The 13548-nt window shown below is 39.3% G+C and overlaps 1 protein-coding gene and 1 pseudogene across 1 annotated transcript in view; one reads left to right on the top strand and one right to left on the bottom strand.

Annotated features, from left to right (window-relative positions):
* Positions 1-13093, bottom strand: part of LOC148977011 (uncharacterized) — a 54159-nt pseudogene extending 41066 nt beyond the window's left edge.
* cadm4 (cell adhesion molecule 4) overlaps positions 1-13548 on the top strand; it is a 145915-nt gene that overhangs the window by 71158 nt on the left and 61209 nt on the right. The window lies entirely within an intron of this gene.

Below are 13548 nucleotides of genomic sequence, written 5' to 3'. Positions count from 1 at the left end.
CCTGTGTATTTAGATAGATTCAGTAGCTAAACTGAATTTTATTAAGTTTAGTGATAACTTGTTACAATGTTTATATGGGACAAAGATGTGGTGCTCAAGTTAAAATCAGTTTAACTTTAAAAAAAAAAAAAAAAAAAAAAACGCTTCTTGGCACTTCACATTTTCCCCATTCTATTGCTCATGTCTCATGTTTTTGTTTTGTTTTGTAGTGTGTGAACAAGCCCTAATGCTGTAAACATAAGCGAGCCCTGTCAGCTGGTATTACTATTAAAGGTTAAAAATTAACGACTCAAATTAATGTAATGCTGTTTTTATAATAATAATAACATTATAATATTTTTTAATGATATGAGTAAAAATATAATAAACATGTAATATAGTGCATATATTTAGCAAAATACTGTTAATTTTTCCAGTTAACTAACACACAGCTATGGTAATTAAATGGCTTTCCTGAGGTAAATGTAACATTACGTGACATATTGTTTACAAGCCTTATTATTGACCTCTTTCCACGGTTGGAAAACTGATTGAGCGATTACATGAGAGGTGATACATTTCGGTAAGTTGTACTGTATCTTCCAACATACCTTCTGATGTTCATCGTGTTTATTTACTATTAACTAGTAGTGAAGAGAAATAGATTATTCACATGCCGCTTGAACTGAGCCACTACAGCGATCTGTCACATCACATTACAGAGTGTCAAAATATTTATTATTTGAATTTGCATGCAAAGACTTTGTTTCTTTGCTTTTTGTGATTTTTTTTTTTCCCTGCATGAGAAAATTGATGTGTGGTGCGAGTGCATGAGAACAGTTTCAGAGTCTCACATTGCATGCGTGAGAGTTGGCAGCCTTGGTAATAAAGCACTTTGTATGTCGCACTGCTAAACTCCCACAGCACATCTAAGTTAGCCTAACATTCATTAAGCAATGCTGCAAATCTTTGGTAGCACAGCTAATAGTGGCCTTTTCTCATTCCACGTCTCTCGCTTAGCAATTTTTGAAGTGCTGCCCCTGCTGTGCCTCCACACCTGCCTCTGACAGAGGATTTATAAGGGACCATCATGCTGTTTTATTAAAGTCCATTAAAGGAAAATGGTGCTGGATCTACTGGGGTCATTTACTGGAGCTCCCTGCACTTCGTTAGTTTAGCTATTATTAAGGAAGAGCTCCGAACCGAGTTTAGATCGCCCAATGCCATTTAATATCTCTCTAGCTCTGGTTCACTGACGCAAAATCATGAAATGGCCGCCAGTGCAAAGATGCCCCCGGGTCTTTACAGTCCTCAGGTGCTGAAGAAAACATGGATTTTGAGATTGATTCCAATGTTTTAGTGGTTATAATAGAAGCACAAAACTGATCACAGCTCATTGGCTTGTTGCCGTGGGTGTTTAGTGAGTCCCGTGGCATTAGCATTAGCGCCGTGAGTTATGTATACACTTGTCAGTTTAGTTTGTCCTATTTATTCATAGTGGAAAAGGTAATGTCTCCCTAAGCTTCATCATAATTAGCATCCATCCTCAGCCTCGACTAAATTAACCACTAATGTACACTAAACACAGACCTGTTAGCGTGACGTTAGGTAGTAGCGCTAGTCTACATTAAAATATGTTTGTTTAGGGCTATTTTAGTGTGTCCCGTTAGAGGCATTTAACTACCTGTTCTGTCTCAGTCTATTGTCGTTTATTAAGAGCTTTTTCTCCCAACGCACATTTGTTTTCCTGCAGAAGCTTTTACACAAGTGTTTAAGTAGGACGTTTGTTGCTTTGAGGCGGCGTGCACAGGTTACACTGCACAGGTGTGTGGTGATTTACTTCAGGCTCCCGCTGTGCTTCAGCAACACTTTACCTTGCCTCAGTCTGTTGAAAAGAAGCTGTTGTAGTGTCCCTCTGTCCATGTGACTGAGCACTGCACCAAGGATTAGCATTTATTTAGCTCCCTTCTCCTCATTTATTTATTTATTCATTCGTGGGAGTTTTTAAGCTAATTAGTTTATATCCAGGGCAAAACTGTAATTGTGTCCTGGGGGATCAATGGATAGAGGGGGTTGTATATGAGACAAATCCAGAAGTGTGGGCGCAAAAAATGGAGAGAGATTTTGGGAGTAGACGGTGACAGATAAATTTTAGGTTTTATTCTCCGAAATATTTTTCTGCTCACATCCCAGATAGCAAACTGACATTGAATCAACGTGGAAACAACGTCTCTCATGACATTGAAACAACGTTGATTTTGCTCAAATTAACGTTGAACCAATGTCAGACGCGGCATTCTTCAAAGCTAAATGAAAATCGAAAATTGGGTTGCTTTCATAACGTTGAAACAACGCGTTGATTTCAAGTTGATTTTCCGTTAGTTTTGAAAGAATGACGCGTCTGACATTGGTTCATCGTTAATTCGATGAGCAAAACAATGTCAGATCAACGTTGTTTCGATGTCATATTTCCACGTTGATTCAATGTCAGTTTGCTATCTGGGATTTCTACCAAAGAAAAGGCAGTTCCAGGTCGGGAAAAACTGGTTCTGTGCCAGTGTTGTGTCCTTTTCATCAATGTTTTTTATTTCATCAAAAACAAAGTTCATTAGCCTAGTTTAATCTTTAATCAGTTTTTTTTTTAACCAGTTAGTACTACGCGCTGGTTATAAGCTGTGCATACTATAAGGTTTCATCTTTGTCCTGTGTCTCCTCTATTTTTCTGTAGTGTTTACTGTATGAATAATAAAATTGTTGTCACTCATTTAAACTAGAATTGTGTGGATCGTATTATCCCTCACACAAACTGTTGTTTACATGGGAATCTATTGTTTCTGGTATTTCATTGTGTTTGTTGTTCCATCTCTTCCATTTATTTACTGTAAAACAACAGTCCAGGCCAGTGTTGTCAGTTTGTGGAACAGCTTATTAGTGAACAAATATCAATGCGCATTGTGTCCTAGTGTACATCTAAAAACCAAAGTTTAGTGCTATACTGTATGGTCTTCTGTAGATATCTGGGAGAAATTAGAGAGTTTGCCAAGAATACAAAATGCGGACCTGGTCGTTTTAGGCTTGTCTCAGATTTTCTCAAACCCTTTTTTTTTCCTTTTTGGTGGAAAAAGGGTATGAGAAAAAGATAGTGATTGAAATATAGAGTTGTGGAAATTGTTTAGATGGAGAAGATGTGACCATAATATTGAGGTATTACAGTATAGCTTGGGGTACTGTGTGTTTCAGGTGATTTGTTTCTGCAGAGCTACTTGTGTTGAGATTGAAATGTTTGTCAGAGATGTCAACCTTCAGTGTGAGTTTAGCTAACGGTGCGCTTTCACAGACAGCATTCTTACATCATTTACTTTCACATTCAGTTTGTGTAAGCGCACTAGAGAGAGAGAGGGAGCGAGGGATGATGGCAGTGGTGTGATAGAGTGCTTTGGCAGTCACAGATAGGGGAGAATTACAGTGGAATGAAACTGAATAGCGAGAGGGGTGATGAATATTATTCTTCCGCTGGGGAGTTTTTACCTCCTGTCAATCACTGTATTAATCTTAAGACTTCCCTCCCCTCTCACATCCCACACTCACTTGTAAGTGTTTTGTCCATCACTCAAAATATCTCTTTCATGTCCTTAATTTCCCATACTCAAATATCCTTCCAATCCCAGCAAACCAGGGATCTATGCAGACGTCACTTCTGTTCTTAATTTTAGATGCTTTAGATTCTAAAACATAGTGTTAAGTGTCTGAAAGAAATGCTTTAAGCTTTGATAGCCAATATGTGCTCACACTAGCTAAATTCTGTTGCTAAGTCCAAAATTACGTTTTCAGGGTATTTACTGCATTCAGTGAGGAGAGTCAAGAACTTTAAGTGCATGCAGTCTTTAAATTTGCAGGTCTTAGTATATAATTTCTTCAGATAATTGTGTTACTATGTATATATTAGGTATGTGCATAGAAAAAATATATGACAACCCACTATAATGCGAGTAAATCACTTGCATATGTGACAATTTCGCAAATTTCTATAATTAGCCAATGGCAGAGTCGAAGCGTGTGCACAAAGACAGCACGTGATCCCAGTATACACGTATTGTATTACAGTATTTCAAAATGTCTGTCTTGGTGAGTATTCAGACAAACATTATCTGTTAAAAATATTATCTACCTAATCTGAATCCAACTACAGGTAGATCTACCTGGAAATCCTGAAACTGAGCAGATTGTGAAATACTCAGACCGGCCCGTCTGGCACCAACAACCATGCCACGCTCAAAATAGCTTAAATCACTTTTGTTTCCCATTCTGACATTCAGTTTGGAGTTCAGAAGATTGTCTTGACCAGGAGCACACCCCTAAATGCATCGAAGCAACTGCCTTGTGATTGGTTGATTAGATCATTGAATTGAGAAATTGAACAGGTGATCCTATAATAATCCTTTAGGTGAGTGTATTTTTTCCTTTAGTATCCCTCTTTAAGTATCTCCATTACCTTCATTCTTCTTGTAGTTCAAGGTTCACCTTTATGCTTCTATATTGTTAATGGTCAGCACTACTATTCAGTGGGAACTGTCCATTCAGAAGCTTTATTGAAGCATAAGGATGAGCAGAAATGAACAGTTGAATTGCTCTGCCTTGGTCGTGTTCAGTTTTCAAAGAGTGAGAGCTCTATTTTCTACTAAACCTGGTTTTCTATTGCACATTTGTTCATAGGGGCTTCTGCATTATTGTGTCTACAAGGACAGTTGAAGGAGGTTATGTATTCATATATTTATTTCACAGAAAATCTCACTGTCTACTTCAACATCTTTCCTTTCATTTGTCTTATTTAATATCCACTTCAGCTAGGCATCCTCTCTCACATGAACCTATACGTCTCACACAAGAACTTAAGTCCTGTTCAAACTAACCACTCGCACACACACTGACAGGCTTGACAAAAGGTCTGGTCCATATTGCAGATTATTCTGACATAATTCTGATATAATTGTTTTGAAATATTTCATTTTATCCTACTTTCTTCCTATACAAGTCGGCCAAGTGTGACATTGGAGGTTTTCTTGTCGAGTAAGCACTTAGGTGTGTTATAGGGTTTTAAATGTGATTTCTGTATTCAACTGCCTCAGGTACTGTTACGTTAGTATTATTTACAGTAGATACTATTTTTGAATGAGCTTTTATTTTTTATAATTTTTTCAGTATTAATATAAATTATTTTTTCAGGTTTTAGCAATTTTGTCATTGTGCTTCGTTATTAGGGGCCAAGCACCGAAGGTGTGATGGCACCTATTGTATCTGTTAGTTTTCTTTATCTTTTTCTTTCGCTCTGTAAGTCTATGGCAGCCCAAAGAACCTTATAATAAAACGTCGTAAATGTGGCATCTACAGATAAAAAGTTGTCAAACGCTTTTTGATAAACCCAACCGTTCTTGAGTTATATTTAAATATTTATATTGTTAAGTAAGTTTATGTTGTTAAGTAGATAATATATTGAAGTTAATATTGACCATTTAAATATTTTGTTTTGTATAATAAGTTATCATCACTCACCAATACTAGATTGTGTTGGGGGACATTGGTTTCAGTCCGTGCCTTCCTGAGGTCTCTCTTCTTTAGCCAGCTCAGGTTGAAGGTGTTAACAATATGCCTGCAAAGTCCCTTGGCACATGGTGTGCGATCCTAGTCACTGTCCGGTCCATGGGAAACCCCAAATGGAGGTTGTGTCCAAAGCATTTTGAGCCAGATACTTTGAGTAGATACCAGATACATACCCCAGAACCTGCTAAAGCAGACTGAAGGGTTCAGCAAGTATGTCTGCAGTGTGGTTCTGGGGAATGTATCTGGTATCTACAGAGACCAGTCAGTAGTTATGCAGTCTATGGTCAAGCTTAGATAAGGCTTCATATTTGAAATTGACCACATATCTGTAGTAGCAGAGTAAAAGGAGATGTCTTTTACCTCCTTCAGAATGTTGTCTTATTTTATTGTACAAGGATGGAATGGCTGTTCGGGAGAAGTACGTTTTCTTTAGCAATTCACCTTTGGCTAAGCCACGCCCTAGAATGTAGATTGACCAATCACAGCGCAGCCAAGAACAAGCTCCCACACAGACTCCGACACTTTTTTCACAGCGCTCTATTGACTTTCAACACAGGCGTCTCATATATTTGGTCTTGGCAGGCTATTACCGTCGTAGTTTTATCAAAAATATGGTTAAACGTTGTGCCTCGGGCATTTGTAACACAGATACGCGTTTCCCAGAGAGGTTGAAGGGGGGTGTCAGTTTTTTTCCCTTCCCAAAAGTCAAATCCTGGCAAGTGTCGTCTTTGTATTAAACTTTGTGGACGCGTCCTCAGTCAGCTAAACCCCCCAAAGATCAACAAAGCACATCTTTTTTACATCTAACCTTACTGTGAAGTTATACTAGTGAGACCGTTTTATAATGTTTTAGGTTATGATTTCGGTTCTAACACCGGTTGTTGATACCCTAGCACACGCTGCTAATAAATACAACGTTATACTCGTGTAGTCTGCTTTGTAATAACGATTATAGAAGTGAATAGAGACCTACCCAGCTTTGCATGAACAGTGTTGCGCCCTGATATTGTTAGTCCCAGCCTCCGTCTCGATTAGTAGGATATGCGGTAATTATTTTTTTGACTGTGACCGGTAACGTTATCCTTTTGCCTCTATTTTGGATGCATTGTTTGTTTCTTGCGTTTCACGTGTATGTTGAATATAGCCTTCAAACGCATATTGCAGACCCTTTTGCCTACTTCTATCGGACACTTTATTTGCTGCTTTATAAAAGTTTGATATCATTTCAGCAGGAAGAGCTGTTACAGCATAAGCCATGCAGAGCACAGATGAAGTTTGACGGATGTAGCAACAGTAACTAAGGGGAGCGGGGCTTAGCCAAAGGTGGATTTGTACTGTTTGTCAAAAGTTTGCTGCATATTTTTAAAGCTGGTTTTAAATGGCTGCATTTCTTTGGCTATACAGCTACGCTATCCGTGAGTGTGCGCCATTTTGTGGAAGACCCTCTCCAGATCCAGCTGCAGTTGTTGTTTCCAGGTTGAAAAACTGGGTGGGATGGTTATGTTTTAGGTGAGATTTTAGGTTAGTTATGTTGCCTCTTTTCGTTGCCACTGTTTTTAAACAAAGTCGGCATACTGGCTCGTTCTCGTTAATTGGTTCTCCTCTCTCATCCGGTTTAAAGCCAAAATGTTCCCACACCGGAACTGAAAATTGAGGTTTTGTGAAACCAAGTTCATTTGGACTTGTTCTTCCTAACTGGCTGTAGATGTCACGAAACAGAACACTTTATAACACAGTGGGTTCACGCCTTCGCTTCAACGGTCGGTGTCCGCTCTCTCTCTCTCTCTCTCTCTCTGTGTGTGTGTATGGGTGCAAACACTGCCTGAGGCCCATCTCCACTTTTGACACAGAGATCAGACAAGATGACCGAGGCAGCGCGATTGACTAAAATGAATATGATCATTATTTTTAAATGATGGCGGCACCAAACATGATTGAGCTCATTTCTATATCTTGTGCGACAAGTCAATATATTGACTGTCATGACCAAAATGTTATCATGAACAAAACAGCTCCTTGGACAAAATTAAATGTAATATTGTAGTAGTAATAAACAAAGATTTATTTTAGTTCAGATTAATATTTGAGGGCAGCAATTGTATTCATAATGTCAAAATAAAACTGACGTGATGTTACTTGAAAGCATAACAGACTACCTGCCAAACTTCAATGGTTACAGTTAGTATTTAACATTTCTAATTGAAAACCTACTTTTTCGAACACCTCGTAGACCGTTTGATTTTCACCAAAATTGGCTCATATCATCTTCAGACCATGCCGGCAAAAAAGTGATTAAAAAAGCCTTTCAATAGACCAAACTGTTCTCGGTTAACACATAAACGAATTTGTTGACATGATGCCAAGCTAATTCTGAAGCTGTAATTCTGCAACAATTTGGCATATTGACATCAAACTTTGCATGTGTCATTGTAACCTCACACTGATCACACCATAATAACTTATAACAGCTATTAACATAATAAGCATAATTACAGTGGCACCTGGTCAAAAGTGATGGGTCAAATTAATCATATTATAGTGCTTGGTCAAATTAATCATATTATAGTGATTGGTCAAATTAATCATATTATAGTGATTGGGCGAATTAATCATTTTATAGTGATTGTATTTGTAATTTATCAGGCTTTTTGACTAAAATAATCTAAAACTATCAAATAATCTAATTACTTATTGATGCAGTTTTTTTTGTGAAGCTCCCAGCCATGGATAATTGCCTTGATAATTGCTGCTTACAGATATTTAATTTTTTTTTTTAGCTTAAATTTATTTTTATTTAATTTTAGATTTTTTTTCCTTCAACTTATTTTAATTCAGTTAGTTGCTATTTTTCACTAAAGTTTAAATTCGTTATTTATTGATATTTGTTTTATCTAATTTAAGTTTTTAATAGTCCATTTGTGGTCGCCACTGCTCATTTGCATAAAGCTTAACTTTGCTGTATCGCTTTTTGTTTTTGCCAGCTTGAACGATTCTTTACTTTCTGAATTTCTTCTTGTGTCCACTCTCTCAGTGCAGACACCTGTCTGTTTTCATAAAGCTCTCTCTGTCTCCAGCTAGCCTCTCCCTCTTTGTAAATAATTTTCCTTTTCTTTTGCTCTTTCTTTCTCTGTCCATTACTTGGAGTCATAGATAACTAAATACAATCATTGTGTGCAGATGTCTCTCTCAAACACATACATCCAAGCACTTAGAGAGCTGAAAACGTACATGATTTCACGGCCTAGCATTCCCTTCAGCATAATAAGTAAGTAGTTGTAGGCTGAGCAAGGGCTGCTTTGCATTCCGCATGTGCTAGGCTACTCATTTCAGTAGTGCTTGATGCGAGGCTGTTCTGTAACGCCGAACGTAAACTACCGTGATGAAGATTACACAATACTCGGCCTCCTTCAGCGGTACCGTTTGAACACCTGAAGTGGTCAGCAACTTGATAGCTTAGCTGCTTCCTGTTTGTAAACGCATTGAAAGACCAAACGCATTAGTCTCCCCTCGCATGCGTCAGCCCGCATTTATCGGCAAGGGGGGCTTAACTGAATCCTTGTCTTAAAAAAACAGCAGGCATTTCATTAGTCACCTAAATGCACACAAAATATTTCAACATGACAAATTCAAAACGTGTAACTAATTTCACAGCTGCTTGAGGTGGTCTCTGGAGTGATATGACATCGTGCGCACGCCCCGCGTGTGTGTGTGTGTGTGTTTGTGTCCCTGTGGAGCTGGAATGCAAATGACAGAATTGGCTGTATCTCCTGTAGAAGGGAAGTAAGTCATTTTGTAGCAGCTGGGTTTGGAGCTGCGGGGGGAAAAGGGACAGACCACCTCAGTGCAGGACAAAAAGCGAGGGTTTGTACTTGTAACTTTGAGACAAAAGGAGAAATAAAGGGAGAATTAGTAAAAAGAGTTGTGGCGTGACCAGAAGTGTTAAGCAAAACCAGGTTAAAAAGCCTAACATGTGGGTTGACAGGAAATAAATGATTCAGCCTTCAACTTTTGATTGATTTTTCATGAGATAAATGCTTCATAAGTCTGCCTGAAAAAAATGAAAGAGAAAATGAGTTAAGAGAAAGGCTTCAGAAAGAGTGTATGACAGGAATTAAAAATAAATAGCGTGTCACGCTGGGCGAGAGAATCGAAAAGCTGGGGGTCAGGGTAAAGAGTGATGGCAGGGGTTACATGAACCCCTTTATTGTCAAAGTCAAATGTGGCTAGTTGCTGTGACAACATGCAAATGAGATGCAAACGAGTGGAACATTTGGGAGGAGGGTTGGTTGGCTGGGTGATGTTGTCATGGCGACCCCCAGTGATGCACAACGGAAGAACACAAACAGGCAGGAGGGTTGCGCAGGGAACGGCTGGAGTCGTATTAAAAGAAAATGTTAGGAGATGAACAGATTACGGAGCAAAGCACTGGACAGGGGGCATATTGGAGGGTGGGATGTAATGGGATAAGAATATAACATTAGGGAGTTGAGAGCGAGGGTAAAGGCAGGAGAGAACGACCATCTCTTCCGAAGCTTTCCCTCCCTCACTCTTTCTTTTTTCAGTATCATCCTTGCTCTGTTTTAGTTCAACGTCTGATGGCAGACACTTGAAAAGTAGAGGGAAAAACAGGTTGAAGACAGAGAAGGGCTTTACTTTGCTGGGTAAGAGAAACTGAGCTGTGAAACGAACGTGTTAGGATTACAGCTGATGAGAAAGAAAACTTTCTGAGAGTTTGTCACAATGGCAAAATTTCAGCAACCAATACTAAATAGATAAAAATATATATACACGATTTTGAGAACAAAATTTAAACAAGATTTGAAATTTGGTTTCCTTATTCATTTTTTAGAGCATTAATCCATATTAGGTAGAGTAATGAATAATATCGTAATGCTACTTCACAACTTTCTTATTGGGCTGCACAATTGATCATATTTAAGTAGCAATCTTTGTTTCTTCTCTTGATTTATCAAGCTTACTCATCTGTGCTTATTTTCGCACTAGCTATTTATTCTAAAAGTGCTTCTTTTTTTTCTTCATTTGACATTTCCGTTATCTTTAATTGGTAACAAGCCTTTGGACGCTTTAATGTTTTGGGTTGCTGGGTGTCAAGAGCTTAAATCCCCCGGTCAGTGCTTTTCTCTTAAATGGATGAATTTAAGAGAATAACATATCCAAACAAACATATTGACTATATTGTTTGCAACAGTGGATGAATAAATGCACTTTAGGAACCTTTGTTAATGCAAGTCTTTTTCTTCTTGGTTTTATAGAAAAACGATAACATAATTTGGAATTATTAGTAGTAATTTCACTTTTTTAGCTTTTGAGATAAGCTTCTTAAGGTATTACCAGTTTTCTTAATGTAGAGTGTTCATTTATATGATAATAAAACAAAAAACTAGAGGAAAAATAAATTCTGAATGAGTTGACATTCTTTTGATTCGTGCTTACAGTACGTGAAAGTGCAATAATTCTGATGAAATGTAAAAAGAACATTTCTCAAATGAAAACAGTTGATTTATTAATAACAATTATAATTTAGAGAAAAATAATAATGATTATCAGTTTATCTCCCATTTTGCAGCCCTACTTGCTTGTCATTTTCAATGTCATCACTTGCTTGACTTTTCAAAATTGCAGTCCAGCATTAATTATGTTCATCCAAATATAAGCAAAGGTTACCATATTTTATTTTTATTGTTGAAAGTGAGAAAAAATGCATTTTCTTTCATGTTGCTTGCTTGAGTAAAATGTAGCCTATGACATAATGAAACACCCCTCTCCTGAAAATGGTCTAAATAGGCTATTTTTTGTTGTTCGTAACGCAAATCAAAACGCAAGGATTCGCGCCAGTTCGCGGTCTGTAGCGCAAGTGATTGACACGATGGAGTGTGCGAATTGATGCGGTAAGACCATAAACAAAAGAAAAATTAAGACCTATTGCTCACCACCTCCCCAATGAGATTGAAGCAATCGATTGCCTAAAATAGTCCCATAATTGATCTAATGATGCCTTATCAGATGCGCGAGGACATATTTCGTGTCATTTTCTGCAGTTGTCATGTGAATTGTCCGGCTAAAACTACTCCAACATATTGAAGATAGGATGGAATTTGCTCCTGCAGAGTGGCCGCCTTAGATGTTGGAAAGGTCACGGGAATGGGGTTGTTTCATGATTCATGACAATTTTCTTTTTTTTTTATTTTTTTTTTTATTGGTTGTTGCATTAAATCGTACCCAGATACAATAGTGCTATTTTCTAATTGGCTTTTGTGTAGCTCGACTAACAACACAGAACGTGCTTGATTCCTGCCGGGTCCAAAGTGACCAGAGACATTTAGGCGCTGCGCCATATTAAATATTTTATAAATCGTTTTCTCCGCGTTTGAAATACAATGTGTGGCGGGAGTGCGTGACAAAAGACCGAAATGAGTGACTGTCGTGCTCAATGCGTGACACTTGAGAGCTCTTGGTGTGTGTGTACAGAATACAGACCCCATCACTGAGTTGCTAAGTCTCTCTCAGTTAAATGTATGTGTTAATGCAGGAGAGAGATAGACAGCACACGCATGATATGAGTACTCTATTGCAGATTTGGGGAGGGCCCATTCACTGGACCTTTTCAGGGGCCCAGTCATTTCAGTGGGTGGGCCTGTTTACTGACCTAACATGTTTACATTGCCTTCTGACTTGAGTTGGTACATTGTATTAGCGATACTACAAAAAAGATCAACTTGGTACCGCTGCGTTTGCCATTCTTAGAGAGGAGATTTGCAGATGCAGAATGAGCAGCTATGTGACAGGGGGCACATGTGAACCAATCATGCAGAGAGGCACTGTGGGATGGTGGAGAGGTGACCGGAGGTCTGTGTTTTACAAATTGCCACTAAAACTGAAGCAGGCAAAGGTTGAGTGAGAGATGTACGAACGCGAGAGAAAGCATCGGAGAGAGTACAGATTGCTTGCGCAGCAAGAGATGTTCTCTTTGTACTCCAGATCGCAGCGCGGGTGTGTAGCTGCCTCTCCGCCGGGCATCCCGCTGCCCGGTCCATCCCCGACTCCACGCGTGGGCAACAGCACTTTATCACCAGCACGCACACGTGCTTGCGGAGTCTCAGCTTCCTGATGGTTTTCATTCCAGCCCCCCTGCTATCTCTCTGCAACCGAAAAACCCATCTAGTGGTGTATTGGCAGTGCGCAACTCTATTCATTAAACAAAACAACTCGGATGCTGGGAGAGAAGAAATCACAGCCTAACTACTGTGAGAGGTGAGGTGTCGCACTGTAAACGAAGCGTGCTCCCGCTCCCGCTGAACGTCTTATTGTCTGATGGGCTGAAGCCCCACTGTGGTGTCTGACAGGTCACAGAGGCCACACATCACCCGACACTAACCACCAGCAAGGTTAAACAAAGACTCGAATGCAGCAAGTTCCCCCTGTCGACATGAAAACACACCAGCTGTACCTTCCCTCCCCGTGTGTCTTTTTCATCTTTCTCTCTGTTTGTCACCATCTTTTCCCTTTTTGCTTTTGTCTTTTGAGCCTGTTTCCTCTTCTTGGCTCGTGTAGTTTCTTTTGTTCCCACTAGAACGGATCTGAAAAGCTGACCGGGGGGGCTTGGCGAACCGGCAGAGGAACCGCTGGCTCTCTAAACACTCTTCATACTTGCTGAGATTAGAAGGCTAATCAGGAAGCCCTTTCCCAGGCACCTGCGAGCCCCCTCCGGTAGATTGGGTTGTTTGTTGTTAGTTAGCTCCACATTAGGGGAAGTTAACTGCAATTACATTCGCCTGCCTGCGGGGGTCAGCCAGGTTGCTCATTATTAACTCCCAACTTCTTTCAGTTGTTGTTTTTCCTCTCTCCTGCCTCTTTTTCACTCTTTTCCCTTTCTAGGTCACATCAGAGACAACAATTAGGGGGGAAAGAATAGGAGTAGGATGGGAGGAGAGGGGAAACATGTTTTGTGTG

The sequence above is a fragment of the Pimephales promelas genome, chromosome 12, assembly GCF_988280905.1.
Source record: "Pimephales promelas chromosome 12, fPimPro1.hap1.1, whole genome shotgun sequence".
Classification (NCBI taxonomy): Eukaryota; Metazoa; Chordata; class Actinopteri; order Cypriniformes; family Leuciscidae; genus Pimephales; species Pimephales promelas.
This window is presented reverse-complemented; position numbering and strand designations above follow the sequence as displayed.